Below are 15520 nucleotides of genomic sequence, written 5' to 3'. Positions count from 1 at the left end.
TATGTCAGCGTTCCAAGGTTTGAATCTGAGATTTTAAATTTATCCCAAGAAACATTTTTGGACTTCGACTTGGTGTGACCCCTCTATCCCATGGGCTCTTTTGGGGATCCTCCGCATGGTTTGAGGTTTTGGAGTTACACATCATTAGTGTGCAGGGGGTTGCAATGAAAGCTCTGCACAGTGATCGCTGGACACAGCTCACACCTTGAGGTCCTCTGGCATCATCTCACTGACATGGTCTGGCAACATCTTTGCTTTCCCTGGTTTGCTTTTCCAGCCCTGGAGTCTCTGTACACCTCTGTTGCTGCATTAGCTGGAATGTTGGAGCGGCTCTGTACCGCAATTTAACTTTGCCACACAAAATGGATCGGTTCTGCTGGTGGGGCTCCGATTGTCGAATGATTTGCATGGCTTTTTTTACCAAAGTCAGATCTTCTTTTGAGTGGAGCACATCCGAAAGGTATCATCAGCCATTCCCAGTACCATTCGGTCTCTTATGAACTCTGATTTTAGGTCTCCGTAGTCTTCAACCCATCTGTATAATTCATTTATGAAAAAGTCTGTGGATTCCCCGGGCTTATGGACCCACTTCTTAAATTTTGCAAGCTCTAAAATGTTATTACTTCTTAGGTTAACGTCAGGATTTCATGGTGTCTTCAAAGATATTGGAAGATTTTTTTTGTCTGGCAATTATGCTGTCAGCTATTGTACCTACCGAACAGAATGTATTCACTTGATCAGACTCTGTTCAAGCCTGTTACTCTCATATATCTTACAAATCTTCTTATTCATAACTCCCAATCTTGTGCCTGGTCTGGCTATGTGGATTTACCATCCATGTCCGTTCACAGCACAGCAAAGTACAGCTTTATTTTTTTTCAAAATGGTGTCGCAGTAATTGTTAAATATTTCCTTCTTTCCACAGTTGTTGGGATTTGGCAGCCTCCCATCAGGAATTCGCATCTGTTTTAAACTTCAGCAATTCTGTAGAAAACCTTCTGAATTAATTGTTTCAGTCAGATAGCTGCTTTCCTAAGTTTGGGGAATCGAATTGAACCAATTTTTTGTTCTGACTTCTCATTCATTTTTTTGTTTCATTCATGGATGGTCGCCATGTGTTGTGGCAAGGACTCTGGATCCTGGCTGTAATGTCCTTCCGTGAACTGATATTACAGTTAGAGAGGGAGTTCCAGGATGTTGCTCCAGCGACAGTGAAGGAACGACAATATATTTCCAAGTCAGGCTGGTGAGTGACCAGGAGGGGAACCTCCAGGTAGTGGGGTTCCCAGGTATCTGCTGCTCTTGTCCTTCTAGATGGCCGTGGGTTTGGTAGGTGCTGTCTGAGGAACCTTGGTGAGTTCCTGCAGTGCATCTTGTAGATGGTACACACGGCTGTCACTGTGCGTCGGTGGTGGAGGGTTTGAATGTTTGTGGAAGGGGGGGGCAATCAAGCGGGGCTGCTTTGTCCTGGATGGTGTTGAGTTTCTTGAGTGTTGTTGGAGCTGCACTCACCCAGGTAAGTGGAGAGTATTTCATTAATTGTGCCTTGGAAATGATGGACAGGCTTTGGGGGGGGGGGGGGGGGGGGGCAAGAGGTGACTTACTCGCCTTTGACCTGCCCTGATAGCCACAGTAATTATATGGCTGGTCCAGGTGGATATAAAGGATCCCACAGGAATACTTAGAATAGCAGAGCTGCTGTATTTCCTGGATTAAAATAGTGACAACACGTTAAAAATGACATTTCGCATGCTGTGACTGTGAAGCACTCTGGGACATTCTGAAATTGTGAAAGGTATATATGCATGTTCTGGCAAAACAGCTTTTAGGGGAAGAATAATTCCCTATATTCTGAGCTTCCAAAACATTTCCACTCCTCAATCCTTCATTTCTGAGTTTAACAGTATAATTGGATTATTCAAATGTGGGGAGAATCATAGCCAAAGCTCTGTTACCCAGTAATTACTGAAATGTGATCAGGGTTCTGCAATCTGCATTCATTTGTCTCACTTCCAATAACTGAGTCCAGCTGTCAGGCACAGTTTCTTTTTTATAGATTCATAGATATTTACAGCACAGAACGAGGCTATTCAGCCCATCATGTCCATGCCAATCAACAAAGATCTGATCACATTAATCCTATTTTCATAGTACTGGAGGTTAAGGGAGTGCAAGTGAATATCTAAATACTTCTTAAAAAGCCACGCAAGTTTCTTACTCAAACATCCGTTCAGGCAGTGAGTCCCAGATTCCCACCACCCGCTGGATGAAAACAGTTTTCCTTGAATCCCCTCGAAATCTTCTGCCCCTTACCTTAAATCTATGCCCCCCTGGTTATTGACCCTCCACTAAGGGGAAACACTCCTTCCTAACCAACGTATCTATATTCCCCCATAATTTTGTACACCTCAATCAGGTCCCCCCTCAGCCTTCTCTTTAATCGGGGAAACAGCCCCAGTCTAACCAGCCTCTCTTCAAGACTGTAACATTCTGGTGAATCCCCTCTGCACCCCCTCCAGTGCAATCACGTCCTTCCTATAGTGTGGCGACCAGAACTGCACACAGTAGCTGTAGCCTCGTGAGACACCGACAACCATTCAGGCCCAGATCAATCCCTGGCTGTGAGGGGACATTGGCAAAATGCCATTTTCTGGCCAAGAACTAACTCCGCAATTTGCACTCGGCAAACTCTGGGCCGCGTTGAGTTTGATTTGGCCTCCGGGACGTTGTGGCTTTGAGGCGGAGCTGGACACAGTTCCACATCAGGAATAACCGAGTCTTATGGTTCAGTGATTGGGAGCAACGCCAATGACATTGGGGCAGTCACCAGAACATCCACCTGACGGGAGCCAGTGCCCAGCACCACAATATATCTCGATATCTCCATGCAAGGTCCGCAGAGAAATGGAAGCAGTACTGGAAAAATAACTTGCTAAAAATTAAAACTATAGCACAGCTATTCCAATTGCTGGAATACACAAACATCCAGCTCTGTGCCTTGCTGCTGTGTGTGAAGGTGGGGAAACACCAATTAAATACAATCAGGGAAGCACTTAATTGGTTTCAGTTTCGATTATTTTTTTTGAAAAGGGGTAAAACAAGAGCAGCAAGGTTGTCATGTTGTGAGCTGTGGGCTGGCCCCTGGCTCTCACTGCTCCACGGACGGTGTGAAAGGTGATCGTGACAGCTGCTCCTCCCGCTCCCTGGGCCATTTACAAGTCAAGACACTTTCTGAGAGGGATCCAGTGTCCTTAAAAATAGCCGGAGCTGAGCTCCGGTGTGTGAGCCGCCAGGGGGGTCCTGACTGGGGGGGAGGCAGCTCCACGTTCAGCTCAGACGCTCAGCAGAAACTGAAAAAAAAGAAAAGAACAAATACCAGCTGCCGGGCAAGTTTGCAAAGCGCATCAACAGCGGACACCTGCCAGTGGTCCCAGGAAAATCCCACACTGCTTCCTGACGGGACGAGGCTTGCTCCACTTCCATTTGGGATTCGATTTGCTGCTTCAGGACTTTGAGGGAAGTGTTCTCTGTCTGCAGACTCCAGCAGGAGGAGGAGCAGGGATCACACAGGTATGACACTCTGGGCTCTGTTTGAGAAAAGCTTGTTTATTTCCCCTCCCCTGCCTGAAAACTGCGGATCAAACATGGACCCGACTCGCCTCATTAAAACAAAGTGGAGGGTTTGGCAAGAAAGCTCCTTCTGATCTGAAGTGGCAGCTCTCTCTCCTGACTTTTTTTTGTAAAAACAAGTAAATCTTTAGTTTGGGGGCGGGACTGCAGCTTGTGAACATTCAGCACTTGCCCTGTTTTGCCTGCTGGTGTGTGAAAGCCAACACTCTGGGTCTGAACACCGCATTGCCCTACTTCACAGCGAGTTCTGTGTCTGGAAGGCGCTTGGAAAATAAACAGGGCAGGTAGAGAAGGTGAGATCGCACTGATATGTGGGACACGCGGTGCCTGAGATAAGTTGCAATGTCCCTGCATCATTCTGACATTGATTAATGCTCCACAATCCAGTCCACAGTCCCGGGACACCCAGGTAAAGAGAGAACTGCAGCTTCGCCATTGCGGCCTCTGATTCCTGTTCACATTGCCAATCAGTTCCATCAACATTTTTATTTTCCCAGATTGTGTTTTATTTAAATAAAACCATCCCCCGGATAACTTCCCACCACTAAAATCATTCCTAATACAGCAGGTCTGGCTCTTGCGGGAGAGGAATTGTCATTTCTAATGCGCACTGATTTGGAATTCACTTGTTACTCTTTCTGCTAATGTGAACACGGTTCATTATTTATTTATGTCATTGAAAATGGCCGGCCTGGCTTACTCTGATTTATTTTTATTGGTTGACTTTTCCCAACTTTGGACTTTTAATTAGCGTCGAACCTCTTTCATTAGTAATTCAATAGTTAAAGTGTTACCTTTCTATTAAAATAAGGCTGGAGATATAAACTGGACAAACTGCAATCTCTCTGCTCCTATCGGTTTATGGAGGAGGCTGTGATCGACCTCTGAATACAGAGAGGCTAAAATAGTGGATTAACAGGTAACACCCGCGTGTAAACAAGGAGCTGTCTCTGTAACACGCCACTTAAAGATGTTGCCGCAACACTTGATGGGGAATAAATACCTTTTTTCACTTCATTATTTCTCTGCCTCTTCCCATTAGTCTCTGGCTGATGTGCGCGTTAGACAGTTGTAACAGCTTCCAGCTAGTTTAGACTGAAAATGGGCAAAGACTCTTCCCAACATGCCCACAAACCTCCTGCCAAAGTATTGATTTGAAGAAGGTGTATTTTTCTTTACAAAACAGCAACTGTAAGTGGAAGGCCTCCTTAACACTCACACACAGTAATTAATCCATCTCCACCCCACCCCACCCCCCACATATATACAGTAAGAAGTCTTACAACACCAGGTTAAAGTCCAACAGGTTTGTTTCAAATCACTAGGTTTCGGAGCACTGCTCCTTCCTCAGGTGAAGGAACAGTGCTCCAAAAGCTATTGATTTGAAACAAACATGTTGGACTTTAACCTGGTGTTGTAAGACCCCACTGTGCCCACCCCAGTCCAATGCTGGCATCTCCACATCATGACATATACACACACAGTAATCAGCCCATATTCATCACCCCCCCCCCCCCCCCCCCCCACCACCACCACACACTCCTCCTCTTTGGCGATCACTCGCTAACGAGTATGATTGTCCACCTAAGAAACTCCATGTTACTGGTCATGGGCTCCATGGGTCCTTGCGTGGCTGGTGAGTTCGATCCTAGAGCTCTGTGTTCGACTGTACACTAGGTGTTTCCGTGAGGTGAGATCGGTCCTTGGACTCGAGATTGCTAGTATTCCTTTCTCGGGCTCCTTTTCCAGCCTCCTGTTGCCGTCGGGTGACCTTGAAGAATTGTGTCCCTTCAATCAAGAGGTTCCTCCAAGTAGGTCTCTTCTGAGCAAGGTGGTGATGTTTATGTTGCATTTCTTGAGATAAGTCATTGAAACACTTCCTTTGCCATCCTCGCCTTCGGAAGCCTTCTTTGAGCTGGGCAAAGAAGATTTGCTTTGGCAGTCAGGGCTCTGACCTCATAGGCAAATGACTGACCCAGTGGAGTTGGTTTTGGATGCTCAATACTGCTGCTCTTGGCTCCTTCAAGGATGTTGACATTATCAGACTTGCCCCCCTAGCTGATGCGGAGAATCCGTCTCAGACAATGTTGATGATATTTCTCCAGGACCTTGAGGTGGCCTCCGTACGTAGTCCAAGTTTCTGAACTGTGTATAAGAGTTGGGAGGACGACTGCCTTGTGCACGAGGATCTATGTGTCAGTATGGGTGTCACAGTCATCAAAAACTCTCGTCCTTGGGTGTCTGAAGGCGGCATTCACAAGTTGGATAACATGTAGGCTCTCTGCAATTATGTCAGCCTTAGAGGAGAGGTGGTCCTCTAAGTAGGGGAAATGTTTCATGTTTGGTAGGGTTTCTCCGTTGATCTTGATGGAGGGAGAGACCGAATCTTGCCCTGAGATGGGTTGATAAAGGACTTGAGTTTTCTTGAGGTTGAGGCTAAGACTGGTTCTTCAGTTTGCTTCCGGGGGTGGCGGGGGTGGGGGGGGGGGGGGGGGGGTGAAGGCACATCACTGCTTGACTCCAGACTTGACCTCAAAGATTTCTGCCTTATTTCCGTTGGTGAGGACTGTCGCTGAGATCTTGTCATGGAAGAGTCGGAGGATGTTTCTGAATATCTCTGGATAGCCGGCCTTTGACAGGGTTTTCCACAGAACATCTCGATTGACTGAGTCAAAAGCCTTGGTCAGATTGATGAAAGCAATGTAGAGTGATTGATGTTGTTCCTGGCATTTCTCTTCAAATGGCAGAATAGTGAAAATGATATCCACTCTTCCATGGTTTGGTCAGAAACCACATCGGCTTTCCGGAAGGCTGTCCTCGGAGCCTGGGAGAAGGCGGTTGGTGAGGATTCGAGCAAGGATTTTGCGCGTCAGGTGAAACAACATAACCAGCAAGGAAAAGAGGAGAGTTCCTCAATCAGCCAAGGGGGAGGTTCAAGTTGAACGAGGGGAAATCAAGAACCAATGGATGGAGATTAAAGAGATTGCATGGTTGTCCCTATAGTCTACTTTGTCTCCTTCCTTGAAGATGGTGGTGATGATGGCATCCCTGAGATTGGCAGTAATTTCTTCTCTGTCCCAGACGTTCAGCAACAGCTGATGGAGATGACAGGTGATTTTTTTTCTCCAAGTTTGAAAATCTCCGCTGGGATTCCGTCCACTCCTGAGGCTTTTCCATTCTTCATGTGTTTAATGGTGGCTTCAACTTCATCCATATTTGGTGGGTGTCCAAGATCATCTTTGATGGGGAGTTGGAGGATTTCCTAGTCTATGGTTGTATTACGGTTTAGGAGTTCTTTGAAATGTTTTCTCCATCGAAGGCCAATGTTTTCTCTGTCTCTCAAGAGAGTTCCATCCTGACTCTACACCGGTTTGAGTCCCAGGGTTGTATATTGCCTTGGTGGCACTGAAGAAGACCGGGTAGCATGCTTGTCAACGAGGAGTTGCAGCTCCTTAGCTTTCTCAGTCCACCATTGATTCTTGATTTCCCTAGTTCAACTTGAAACTCCGCCTTGGCTGATTGATGAGCTCTCCTCTTTGCTTTGCTGGTTCTGTTGTTTTGCCAGGTGCGGAGAGCCTTCCTCTACTTGACAATTAGGTTGTGGATGGTGTGGTCATTCTCGTCAAACCAGTCTTGGTGTTTCCTGATCTTGTAGCCAATGGTTTCTTCACAGCTTGAGATGATGATTATATTGCAAGAGACATGAAAATCAGTTAGAAGAAATATTTTAGTTATAAAAGGGAAGGTGGTTGTGAAGAGCAATGTAGGCCCACTAAAAGCTGAAAATGGAGATATTGCCATTGATGATGGGGAAATGGCAGACATGTCGAGCAATTACTTTGCATCAGTATTTACAGTTGAGAGGGGGGGATAACGTGCCGGAAGTCACCCAAAAATTAATAGTCGATAAAAGACAGGGACTTAATACAATTAACGTAACAGCATGCCTAACTAGGAAATTCATGGAACTAAAGAGTGACAAATCCCGAGCATCTGACGGTTTCCATCCAAGGGTGTTAAAGGAAGTAAAGGAGCACTTTGTAGATGCCCTCAATATAATCTTCCAGAGTTCCCTAGATTCAGGAATAGTCCCTCTGGATTGGAAAATTGCATGTCACCCCACTTTTAAGAAGGGGGAAAGGGAGAAACCAGGGATTTACAGACCAGTTAGCCTAATGTCTGTGGTGGGGAAGTTTCTGGACCCTGTAATCTGGATAGAAATTGTCCTATTGGGCAAACGCAGCATGAGTTCATGAAAGACAGGTCATGTTTAACTAATTTATTGGAATTCTTTGAGGACATTACGAGCTCAGTGGACAATGGGGAACCGGTGGATGTGGTGTATCTGGATTTCCAGAAGGCATTCGACAAGGTGCCGCACAAAAGGCTGCTGCATAAGATAAAGGCACATAGCGTTGGGGTAATGTATTAGCATGGATAGATGATTGGTTAACTGACAGAAAGCAGATATTGGGGTAAATGGGTCTAGTTCTGGTTGGTGATCAGTGGCTGGTGGTGTGCCTCAGGGATCAGTGTTGGGTCAGGAATAAAAGGTAAGTGGCGGGAGGTTAAGTGGAGCTGAGTCCACAAAAAGATCAGCCATGATCTTATTAAATGGCGGACAGGCTCAAAGGTCCAGATGACCTACTCCTGCTCTTAGTTCTTGGAACTGAACACTTCGAAAAATTTTGGTTGATCAGGGAGAGCTAGCACGGAATCGTGAAGGGAAGGTCATGCCTGACATGTCTCATTGAAGTTTTTGCAGATGTAACGAAGGTAGTGGACAGGGGAATGTCTATGGCTGTTATTTAAATGGGCTCCCAGAAGGCATTTGTTAAAGTCTCACCTAAGAGACTGTTAACTAAGGTGGAAGTCCAGGGAGTGGAGGGCGAGTTATTGACACGGTTGGGAAATTGATTGAGTGGCAGGCGACAGAGAGAGGGGATAATGGGTAATTACTGTAATTGGCAGGAGGTGACCTGTGGTGTACCACAGGGGTCTGTGTTGAGCCTCAATTATTCACATTATTTATTAATGACTTGGATAATGGCATTGAAAGTCATATATCCAAAATTGCTGATGATACAAAGTTAGGTGGTATTGTAGATAGTCTAGATGAGTGCTTTTTAAATATTTTTGCCCGGGACCCATTTTTATCAACCGTCCATCTTTTGCGATGCATGCCAGTCGACCTTTGCGACTCACCCCGGCCGACCTTTGTGACCCATGCCGGCCGTCCTTTACGACCCACGCTGGCCGACCTTTGCAACTGACGCCGGCTGACCTTTGTGACACACATCGACTGACCTTTGTGATTCACGCCGGCCGAACTTCACGCCCACACCGCCCAAACTTCACCACCCACCATGTTTGCTTACCCTTAATGCGAGAGGTGAGTCTGTTCAGTCCTCACGATCTCACTTGCTTTGTCATTCAATGTTACATTTCTGCCGAGGACTTCAGCTGATGATTTAAGTTCTCACTGCATCCGTTGAAAAACAATCAAAAAGGTTTGTCCTTGAACTCGCCATGCTTAATCCTCAAAGAGGTTTTGAGGGTTTTAATCTTCCATTTGCCAGTACTTCCCTGCATATAACACAAATGGGCTTTGCATTGGCACAATTAATAACCCCATACCTCAAGAAAACTTCTTTATGCTGCTTTGTTCCTGAATTCAGTTTCGTTTTAATCGGTTGTTCACCAGAGGCCTGGAGCTCACACCAGCACTGCTGGCATCTACAAAATTGAGGAATCTCTCTCGCATCCCAGAGCACATGGGTACGGGGTACGTGACCTACTCTCTGCCACCGCTTCTGGAGAGAAAACGCCATCGATTTTCAAAAAGAATCTGCTCCTGGGTCAGTGTGCTGATATCAGGAGGTGGTGGGTCTACCTCTCTGGACTCTGGGCCTGCGCACTGCTGAGGGGCCGCGCATGCACGGAACAGCCGGCATTCTGAAAGCCGTTCATGGCACTTCTTCCCACGATGGGGATTGCTGCGACCACTGCCCTCCGATACCTGCCCACGATCCACCCACCAGTCGCGAACTTGAGTTTAAAAATGACTGGTCCAGATGAGAGGAGATATTGACAGACTAGGTGTTAGGGCCGAATTGTGGTAGATGGAATTCAATGTAAGCAAGTGCGAAGTTATCCATTTTGGATCAAAAGGATTGAGCAGAGTACTTTCTGAATGAAAAGAGGTTAGGTACAGTGGATCTCCAAAGAGACTTGGGGTCCAGGTGCGTAGATCCTTAAAATGCCAGGACCATGTGCAGTAAATAATCAGAAAGGCTAATGGAATGCTAGCATATCCAGAGGATTGGAGTATAAAGACACAGGGGTTATGCTGCAGCTTTACAGAACCCTGGTTAGACCCTACTTGGAGTCACTGTGGACACTATGGGCACCACACCTTTGGAAGGATATTTTGGGCTTGGAGGAAGGTTTACAAAAATAATACCAGAATTACACAACAGGCTTGTTTTCATCACAATTTAGAAAGTTAAAGGATGATCTGATTGAAGTAATCAAGACATTAACAGGGAAAGACAGGGTAGATAAAGATAAACTATTTCCACTTATTGGAGATTCTAGGGGGCATAGTCTAAACTTGAGGGTTAGACCATTCAGGAGAGATGTTAGGAAGAACTTCTTCACTCAAAGGGTGGTACAGGTTTGGAACTCTTTCCCATAAACAGCAGTTTAAGCTAGAACAGTTGTTAATTTTAGATAGATGGATTTTTGTTGAGCAAAGATATAAAGGGATATGAGAAAAAGGCAGGTATATGGAGTTAGGTCACAGGTCAGCCATGATCTAATTCAATGGTAGACATCGGCATAGACATAGAATTAACAGTGCACAAGGAGGCCATTCAGCCCATCAAGTCCGCACCGGCCCCCAGAAAGAGCACTCCACTCAAGCCCACACCTCCACCCCATCCCCGTAACCCAATAACCCTACCTAACCTTTTTGGACACTTAGGACAATTTATCACAGCCAATCCACCTAATCTGCACATTTTTGGACTGTGGGAGGAAACTGGAGCACCCGGAGGAAACCCACGCAGACACGGGGAGAACGTGCAGACCCCGCACAGACAGTGACCCAAGCTGGGAATTGAACCTGGGACCCTGGAGCTGTGAAGCAACTGTGCTAACCACTGTGCTACAGTGCCGCCTGGTGCAACAGGCTCGAAGGGCTGAATGGCCTAATCCTGTCTCCATGTTCCTATATGTTCAGCTCTTTCCAGTTTTCCTCAACCCCATTAGAATGGACACTTTGGAGAGGACACTACTGGAAGGTCACTGGCATGATTGGCTCTTGAAGCCAGTTGTTCTGAGCCGTTTCTTCATCCTCCGCTGCTACTGGTGGAGTTTGATGGACACAGAGGAGCAAATGAAGCGGTGGTCAGTCCAGCAGTGATCTGCGCTGGTCATCGCTTTGGTGATGGGGAAATCCTTTTGGTCCCGGAATTGGACGATGATGAAATCAATCGTGTGCCAAGGTTGTGATCATGGATGTATCCAAGAAGTCTTGAACTTGTCTTTTTGGCAGAACAGTGTGTTGGAGATGACAAGCTGCTGTTCTGTGCATTTGGCGAGCTATTGGGAGTTGCAATTCCCGCCTTCTTCATTTCCAATGGTTCCTTTCCAGATTTGGGAGTCCTTTCCAACCCTGACGATGAAGGCCCCAAGTCAGATAATCTTGTGTTCCTTCAGAATGTTGGAGACTCCGGTGTCCAGAGTAGAGTAAAATCCTTCTTTGGACTCATCATTGACACCAAAGGTTGGGGCGTGGACACTCACGACCGTTGCCTGGGGTTGTTGGCAAGCTGTAGACTTGAGGTACTCATTGATGCCAACAGAGAGTTGGTTGGCGAATTTGTTCTTGATGGTGAATCCAATTCCATGCATCCATGGCTGATCTTCATATTTTCCTCTCCAGAAGGTGTAACCACGGCCATCTTCCCTCAGCTGCCCTTCACTTGCTCTTCGGGTCTATTACAGGACAGTGACGTCAATGTTGAAGTGCCTGAGTTCATGGTAACAAGGACAGTTCTCCATTTGGGTCAATTGTTTTGCTCATTACCCATGACGGTTCACACAGTCCAGGCTCCAAAATTTAGTTCAACTGATTTTCTGACCTCAAAAACTCACACACACACACACACACTCTCACACTCACACACATGCACACACTCACACACTCACACACACACACACTCTCACACTCACACACATGCACACACTCACACATACACACTCTCACACACACACACACACTCACACACTCACACACTCACACACTCACACACATGCACACACTCACACACATACTCACACTCACACATACACACTCTCACAACTGCACACATGCACACACTCACACACTCAGGTACTCACACTTGCACACATACACTCACGAACTCACACTCGTGCATTCACTCTCATGCACTCACACTCACACAGACGCACACACTCAAGCACACTCACTCTCTCTCACAGACACTCACAACGCACACTGACAACACACACTCACAACACACACACACTCTCAATACACACTCACACACTCATCACACACACTCCCATTCACACACACAAACATGCGCACACACACACATGCACACACTCAGACACACACATACACTCAGAAACTCACACTCGCATTCACACTCATGCACTCACACAGGCGCGCACACATTCGCGTGCACTCACACTCTCTCTCTTACAGACACACTTACGCACACACACTCACACTAGCACACGCATGCTCATGTACATGCACTCGCAACACATACTCACAATATACACTCACAATACACACTCACACTTTCATTTCAACACACACTCCCAACCCACACAACACACACTCACAACACACATACTCATAAAATACATTCACACACTCACATTCACACACACAAACATGCACACACTCATAAGCACACAAACTCACACTCGCACACACATGCTCATGCACTCACACACATACTCACCCACTCACACACACTCACAACACACATAACACACACTCACACACCCATAACCTCTCACTAACAAACTCTCACACACTCACAAACTTACAAAACACACTCACTCACACTCGCACATGTACACAGACAGACCCAGTAATCAGCCCATGTCCATACCCCTTCACACACGCATGTACATGCTCACGTGATCAGCCCACGTCCATCTGCCCCCCTCACTCACACACAAAAATACATAGACTTGTGCAAACAGAATAATCAGCCCATCTCGAACCCTCCTTACACACTCTCTCAAACACAATCCCTCACACACACTCACACAGTATTCAGTCCTTATCTACCCACCCCCACCCCCACAAACACACACACACACAGACAATATCCCGGATGATATATTTAATCTCTGTGCCCCAAATCAACATTGGGTATTTCACAAGAGGCTAATCAATCTAAATCGATGGTGACCAGTTATCAGCCGGTTACAGGGGCATTTAATGAGCGAACTGGACACTTTATGATCATCTGAGGATCGGACAAACACCAGGGACACTCTGACCAGTGACTGATAAACATGTTGGATGTGTCAGAAACACCAATCCTGTGAGCAGACAGGCCTGGAACTATTGGGATTTACCCACTTCCATCCCCACCTCACGAATGTCAAATATGAAGAGACAACCAGATACCCAAAGATTATACAGATTGGGTTACCTGCAGCCACTCTCATTGCCATGGGGGTGGGGGGTGGGGGTTGCCATTGCCATGGGGGGGGGGAGGGGGGAGGACTAAACAGAGGACAGGATATCCCAACAGGAAATGTGACAATTAGATTGAAGACAATTAAGATGAAGCTGATTCACACACACTTCAATAAAACATTGAAAATAAGCTGTCTTGGCGAAACATGCTTTGTCTGTTAACCAACCCCTTGAGAACTCAAAACCTCAATCCTTCTGTTACAAGACATTCACGGCGAAGAAGAATTTGTAACTATGAGTGTTGAGCTATTGAAGAGACTGCCATCAACTTTGACAATCAAATATAACTGGGAAGCTATAATCTAAATGATATTAAACTTCATGTATTATTTACAAAGATTTATTGGAATGTTTCCAGGCTGTGGTACATTTTCTGGTTTGGTTAACTGAATAAATCCCTTTCCAAATTTTCAATGGAAATTAAGATTTTGAAAAATGGTAGATCGGATTTTGTCCCTTTAACAGTATTTATCCAAAGTTAGATTACTCCAGCTGCCCAGTGTTTGACAGGATAGAAACACTATTACCCATGATATTGTTATAAAATGTACAATAAGCTGAATTAAACTGATCTTCCATTGCAGCTTTGCTTAATCAATATTATCCTTGCATCAAGATCCAGCTCTTTAGGGCAGCACGGTAGCATTGTGGTTAGCACAATTGCTTCACAGCTCCAGGGTCCCAGGTTCGATTCTGGCTTGGGTCACTGTCTGTGCGGAGTCTGCACATCCTCCCCGTGTCTGCGTGGATTTCCTCCGGGTGCTCCGGTTTCCTCCCACAGTCCAAAGATGTGCAGGTTAGGTGGATTGGCCATGATAAATTGCTCTTAGTGTCCAAAATTGCCCTTAGTGTTGGGTGGGGTTACTGGGTTAGGGGAATAGGGTGGAGGTGTTGACCTTGAGTAGGGTGCTCTTTCCAAGAGCCGGTGCAGACTCGATGGGCCAAATGGCCTCCTTCTGTACTGTAAATTCTATGATATAGATGGGCTGAACTCATCACCAATATGTTGGGAAGGGCACATTCCAATTCTTAGTGAGAGATTTAACCTGGACTGCCCGAGTTATTGGCCCAGGAGGAACAGGCGGATCACATTCACTTGGCCCAACTCAACAAAAAAGACCTGATGTGGAGATGCCGGCGTTGGACTGGGGTGAGCACAGTAAGAAGTCTTACAACACCAGGTTAAAGTCCAACAGGTTTGTTTGGAATCACTAGCTTTCGGAGCACAGCTGAGGAAGGAGCAGTGCTCCGAAAGCTAGTGATTTGAAACAAACCTTTTGGACTTTAGCCTGGTGTTGTAAGACTTCTGACTGAACAGAAAAGACAGCAGAGGGCTGCTAATCCCAAACTGTGACCAATGACCACAGGAGATCATTCACTCAATTGCACTTCGGTCAAGTTTAGCAGGGTGAAGATTCTTTCCCCCCGCCCCCCCTTCCCCCAATGTTACGAGCGGGGACATGGATGTCAGTGAAGTTTTTGAAGACCAAATTTTGCTTCATCATTGATTCGTTTGTGTCGAGTAAATGCCTCCAAATGTCACAGTGCCAGCCCCTTCCAGAGGGGAAAGTGGAGCTTCCTGAGCCACAGGCTGCCGGCCAGTCATCATCTAATATTCGGATTTGTTTTGAAAATGTTGCTTTGTTTTCATTGTCACCTATTGCTTGAGCCTCAGTAAAAAATCTTTTGGTTTGATCGGTGCCTGGGACTGATTGGCAGTGTGATTGGCAAAGCAGGACACACTCGGGAAACCTTGGCTTTCTCACGTGTTTTATTGGATTGAATGGGCAATGAAACGGGAAAAGGCTGCGTCCCTCCAGGTTAGGACAGCGCAACATACTGTTGGGAAGATACAGAGTCCCAAAGGCTGATAGGGCAGGCACCGTGGCCCAGGGGAGTTCAGACACCGTCCTGGTAAACTGTACAATTAAGTTTAATAAAGTTGGTGCGTTACATTCCCCAACTGGTTTATTAACATCGGCACTGTCCGTCCCCATCCTATCTGCTCTGTTCCACAAGTTACTCCAGGCGCTGTTCTCAGAGATTGACACGTAGTAAATGCTGCCTTACCCGTGGCAACCTTGTCTCAGAAATAAAATGTGTAAACACCAGGTTGGATTAAACCCCGCACAAAAA

General features: G+C 46.2%; 1 protein-coding gene across 2 annotated transcripts in view; it reads left to right on the top strand.

The window, feature by feature from the left end:
- Positions 1-3099: 3099 nt before the first annotated feature.
- fgf13a (fibroblast growth factor 13a) overlaps positions 3100-15520 on the top strand; it is a 672043-nt gene continuing 659622 nt past the window's right edge. Inside the window, exon 1 of one of the 2 annotated variants that reach the window (XM_038774368.1) lies at positions 3100-3570. The gene's annotated coding sequence lies outside the window, so the exon portion shown is untranslated. Of the gene's footprint in view, positions 3571-3906; positions 3924-15520 lie in introns of those variants that run through there. The other variant, XM_038774370.1, reaches the window with a different exon arrangement.

This window comes from Scyliorhinus canicula, chromosome 17 (assembly GCF_902713615.1).
Source record: "Scyliorhinus canicula chromosome 17, sScyCan1.1, whole genome shotgun sequence".
NCBI classification, from domain to species: Eukaryota; Metazoa; Chordata; class Chondrichthyes; order Carcharhiniformes; family Scyliorhinidae; genus Scyliorhinus; species Scyliorhinus canicula.
The sequence above is the reverse complement of the archived record's forward strand: the minus strand, read 5'-3'. Positions and strand labels throughout refer to the sequence as shown.